We start from the raw sequence: 6,089 nt of genomic DNA, 5'->3' as shown, positions 1-6,089 counted from the left end.
AGCATTTCCCAAGGTGCAAAAAAAAACTTTATTCGTCCCCGAAAGAAAGGACATGAACATTAATTAATCACAGGTGAGGCTGCTTCTGCACAGCGACACTGACTTGAAGGGCGCACCATATTTTCCGTGACTTGGTACATTCCACTTCGCCCCTCGATGTGGATTTATTTTAAAATGTTCCACTTTGTTTTTGTTTTTTTTACCAGTCGAAGCTTCCGACGCCGGAAGCAGCAGAGAGAGGACGAGGAACAGCGAGGAACGAACATGTGGTAAATAAACGACACAGCACACATTTCTGAGTGTTTCTGTTCTCACTGTTGGTAACGTCCGTTCACAGGTGTTTAGATTACACCTGCTGCACGAGTGTGTTGTCAATGTAACTGTCAACAATTAGTCACCAAGTATTAGTCAAACAAAGTCTTCATACTGTCAAAAATGTCCTAGTATAGTATGTCATCAAAAAATATTGACATTTAAACTGTCAAAAATGTCTTAATATAGTATGTCGTCAAGAAATGTCCAAATTTAAACTGTCAAAAATGTCCTAGTATAGTATGTCATCAAAAATATTGACATTTAAACTGTCAAAAATGTCTTAATATAGTATGTCGTCAAGAAATGTCCAAATTTAAACTGTCAAAAATGTCCTAGTATAGTATGTCATCAAAAATATTGACATTTAAACTGTCAAAAATGTCTTAATATAGTATGTAATCAAAAAAAAGTCAAAATTTAAACTGTAAAAAATTTCCAAATATTGTATGTCATCAAAAAATGTCCAAATTTAAACTGTCAAAAATGTCCTAATATAGTATGTGGTTAAAAAAATGTCCAAATTTAAACTGTCAAAAATGTCCTAGTATAGTATGTCATCATAAAATGTCCAAATTTAAACTGTCAAAAATGTCCTAATATAGTATGTGGTTAAAAAAATGTCCAAATTTAAACTGTCAAAACTGTCCTAGTATAGTATGTCATCATAAAATGTCCAAATTTAAACTGTCAAAAATGTCCTAATATAGTATGTGGTTAAAAAAATGTCCAAATTTAAACTGTCAAAAATGTCCTAATATAGTATGTGGTTAAAAAAATGTCCAAATTTAAACTGTCAAAAATGTCCTAGTATAGTATGTCGTCAAAAAATGCCCAAATTTAAACTGTAAAAAATGTCCTAGTATAGTATGTCATCATAAAATATTGACATTTAAACTGTCAAAAATTTCTTAATATAGTATGTAACCAAAAAAAAAGTCAAAATTTAAACTGTCAAAAATGTCCTAGTATAGTATGTCATCAAAAATATTGACATTTAAACTGTCAAAAATTTCTTAATATAGTATGTAACCAAAAAAAAAGTCAAAATTTAAACTGTCAAAAATGTCCAAATATTGTATGTCGTCAAAAAATGTCCAAATTTAAACTGTCAAAAATGTCCTAGTATAGTTTGTGGTCAAAAAAATGTCCAAATTTAGACTGTAAAAAATGTCCTAGTAAAGTATGTGGTCAAAAAAAGTCCAAATTTAGACTGTGAAAAATTTCCAAATATTGTATGTCATCATAAAATGTCCAAATTTAAACTGTCTATAATGTCTTAGGATAGTATGTGATCAAAAAATGTCCAAATTTAAACTGTCAAAAATGTCCTAGTATAGTATGTGATCAAAAAATGTCCAAATTTAAACTGTCAAATATGTCCTAATATAGTATGTCAACAAAAACTGTCCTAGTATAGTATGTCATCACAAAATGTCCAAATAGAAATTGTCAAAAATATCCAAATATTGTATATAATCAAAAAAATGTCCAAATTTAAACTGTCAAAAATGTCCTAGTATAGTATGTGATTTAAAAAATGTCCTAGTATAGTATGTCATCAAAACATTTTGAAATTTAAACTGTCAAATTTCTTATCTTATGTCAACAAAAACTGTCCTAGTATAGTATGTCATCAAAAAGGTCCAAATTTAAAATGTAAAAAATGTCCTAGTATATTATGTCAACAAAAACTGTCCAAATTTAAACTGTCAACAATGTCCTAGTCTAGTATGTCATTATAAAATGCCCAAATTTTAACTGTAAAAAATGTCTCAGTATAGTATGTCAACAAAAAATGTCCAAATTTAAACTTAAAAACATGTCCTAGTATAGTATGTCATCAAAAAATTTTGAAATTTAAACTGTCAAATTTCGTATCTTATGTCAACAAAAACTGTCCTAGTATAGTATGTCATCAAAAAAGTCCAAATTTAAAATGTAAAAAATGTCCTGGTATATTATGTCAACAAAAACTGTCCAAATTTAAACTGTCAATAATGTCCTAGTATAGTATGTCAACAAAAAATGTTGAAATTTAAACTCAAAAATTTGCTAGTATAGTATGTCATCATAAAATGCCCAAATACAAACTGTCAAAAACTACCTGGAATAGTATGTCATCAAAAAAGTCTATATTTAACATGCCCTGTAATCACTTGTTTAAATACTTGTAGTTGAGCCATTTTATTAGAACACAACAAAATCAAACATTAAGCATCTCTTCAATGTCTAACATAGAAAAACTCATGACCATGAATTGTCTCTCAGTGATATCAGTGCCTGGTAGATGCATGTGTGCAGAGACATGTGTGGACAGACTGTAGACATGGAGAGAACATCTCCATCACTAACTACTAATACTAACTTGAACTGACTGCAATACAAATGGCTGATGAGAACATGTATAACTACAGATGAAATATATCAGATTCAAATACCCTGAGTCACACAGCTGTTGATACCCAGATCATTTTAAGATAACAAAAAAATCATCAAATATTTGTAGTTTTAGGCGTATATTATAAAGCCCTTTCATGGAATAACATCAGAAGAACAATAGGGGATAGATAGTTGCCATGTTTGTTCAATGCATATCATTGTGCTTCCTTTGTTATGTTGTGAAAACAATAAAAAGAATATTGGAAAAAAAAAGCAAATGTCCTCGTCTAGTATGTCAACAACTGTCCAAATGTCTTAGTATAGTATGTTGTCAAAAAAAATGTTAAAATACAATATACCATCAAAAAAGAAGCATGATTGTAGGACGTATTGAAACTGTTGTGGACGTAAGATTGTTCAAACTAAATTCGCGTTACATAATAAATCTAATGTTTCAAGTGAATAAGAAATAAAAAACCAAGCAACGACTTAAAGTAAACGAGTAAAAAGACGCATGACACATTGGACGGCACACTTTGTGTACAAGTGAAATGTTTGTAGGCGAAAGCCTTTTGTCTATTTATAGAGTAGGAGGTTCTCCAACCTGTGCACTTCATGGAGGAGGAGGAGCTAGAAAAAAATACAGTGATACTTCCCTAGTGAACTATCCCTTTAACCGAGAAAACTAGTGACTCTCACACATTCGTCACACACACTTCGTGGACCGATCATGTTTTTAAGCAGCAGTTTTAGTGAACAGGAGTTTAGACTCCCAACGCTTTACCACCTCTAGGGAGCCGGGGACTGCCATGTTGTGGACTGGAACAATGCCGCGGGGGTGTGGAACCAAAGCCTCCGGACTGGAACGACCCCCGCAGTCGTGGAACCGAACTTGCTGGACCTTTCCACAATGTCGGGTTTGTGCCAGTCCCCGCAGGTTCAGTTCTACGACTGCTGGGTCGTTCCAGTCCGGTGGGTTTGGTTCCACAACTGTGGACCAAAACGTTCCCAACCTGGCAACCCTCGCGCCGCACGCCGCACCCAGGCGTCGCGGAAACCCAAACCTGGCAACCCTCGCGCCGCACGCCGCACCCAGGCGTCGCGGAAAGCCAAACCTGGCAACCCTCGCGCCGCACGCCGCACCCAGACGTCGCGGAAACCCAAACCTGGCAACCCTCGCGCCGCACGCCGCACCCAGACGTCGCGGAAACCCAAACCTGGCAACCCTCGCGCTGCAGGCGGCCCCGGACGTCGCGGAAAGCCAAACCTGGCAACCCTCGCGCTGCAGGCGGCCCCGGACGTCGCGGAAAGCCAAACCTGGCAACCCTCGCGCTGCAGGCAGCCCCGGACGTCGTGGAAAGCCAACCTGGCAACCCTCGCACTGCAGGCAGCCCCGGACGTCGTGGAAAGCCAACCTGGCAACCCTCGCACTGCAGGCAGCCCTAGCCCCAGTGGAAACCCAACCTGGCAACCCTGCGCGCACAAAAAAAAAAAAAAAAAGTTTTCTCAACCAGCTTCTGTGATCCCCAACCTGGCAACCCCCTCCACCACCACTCATCACCACCTTGTACACTCCACCCCCACATTACACAACCCCCACACTAGTGACCCATCACCACGACACACGACACACAACCCCCACACCAGTGACCCAACACCACCACCACACACATATATATACACACACAGACAGACGACCCGACGCGCAACGCAACGCAACCGACGTGGAACCGAACCCGCAACCTTGTGAACCGAGTGTCAACCTCAATCTTGGTCGAGTACTAACCCGCTACGCCACCGATTCCTAATATAACTGGTTCGTTTCGTCCCCTTTGAATCTTAAATTTGCATGTTGGACTTTAAAAAGTTTCGTTCTTTGCAAGAATCGAACCCACGACGTCGGGACTCGACGGCAGCGTTCTTACCAACTGAGCTACTGGTTCAGACATTTGTTTATGTTTTCGGCGACTTTTGACTGTTGACATCGAATCTGTAACTAAAAGAAAGCATGACTGTGGGACTTGAACTCATAACCTTAGGGATGCAAGACAGTTACCAACAGTCTGAGCTACTTGTCCAGATACTCATCTCTCCATTTTTGGTAATCTTAACTTTCCTGTCATGGTCAGTTTTTCCAAGTACTTAATTGTTTTTCAAAACTCTCCGGACTCTTTTGTCAGGTGTTCATCAGAATCTGAAGTTTCAAAAAAAACAAAAGTCTTGCTCTGGGCTTCTCGGGAATCGAACCCCAGTTTCCCGCTCCATAAAGCAATGTCAAACTCAAAGAGCTATGCGACCGATTGAGAAAAATTTCCGGTTTTGTTCTATTTGTTTTCTCTCTTTTCAACGCAAACAGTCAAATCCTCTTTGAACGAGCATCTGAGTAATCAGGGACCACTTTTACATTCTTGGGGAACTGAACCTGGAACCTTGTGATCTGAAGAACCTTATTTATGGTTGTAAACAAAGCCTCACGGACACCAGTCTTACTCTTAAAGCAGAAGCTATCTCAACGAGCTGAACCGTAGAACCAGCTCGTTAACACTCAATAACATTCATATTGAGACAAAATTGAAAATGAAAAGAACTGAATCAATCCACTCTATGCACAAGATGGCGCCATTGAGTGAGACCTCACCTTTGACTCAGTGGAGGCACCGACTGTCATCCTCACTGCCTCGCTCACACTCAGCCGAGTGCCGAACTCATCCAGTTCTGAGCGTCTTTGCAGATCCCAGAGACCGACGATCCATCCCATCATGCAATCCTCCGGAACTGCAACGGCTCTGCGCCTTGACATCCTGTCCCTGAACATCGCAGACAGGACTGGGGACATTCTGACATTCATATACTGTACATATGTCACATTTCATGAAAAAAAAAAATGGCTAAAATTTTTGGCTAAATTGTAAATAAACTTTTTGTTTCTTTGTCTCACCACCAGGAGGCGCTGTTTTCATGGAAGTGTTCAGCAACTACCCATCATCAATCGTTGCAAGTTCGGTTTGGATCGGACCTTCCATCGCAAAGTTATAACGTTTCATTGTCGGAATATTCGCCAACTTTGGCGCCCCCTATCGCGTACGTCATGCGACATTTAAAAAAAAAACTTCCATTAACTGCAGATACTCAACTTGTCCACAGTGACCTCATCAAGTTTGAAGGTGATCGCACGAACCTTCGTTAAAATACATCTGGTGCAAAATTGCAAAAATGGCCTCCGAATTAGCGCTCAATCCAAAATGGCCGCCTTCCTGTTGGGTTTAGAGCACGGGTCACCATTGACTTTTTGGGTCGCCCCAACCTAATTAAGGCGTGTGCTAAGTTTAACGGACACGAGATCACATGACCTCATAGAAGTCGTCCGGTTTTTAGCCCCGCCCACTTCCAACAGT

The sequence above is a fragment of the Microchirus variegatus genome (assembly GCF_963457635.1).
Source record: "Microchirus variegatus genome assembly, chromosome: 19".
In the NCBI taxonomy this organism is placed as follows: Eukaryota; Metazoa; Chordata; class Actinopteri; order Pleuronectiformes; family Soleidae; genus Microchirus; species Microchirus variegatus.
The sequence above is the reverse complement of the archived record's forward strand: the minus strand, read 5'-3'. Positions refer to the sequence as shown.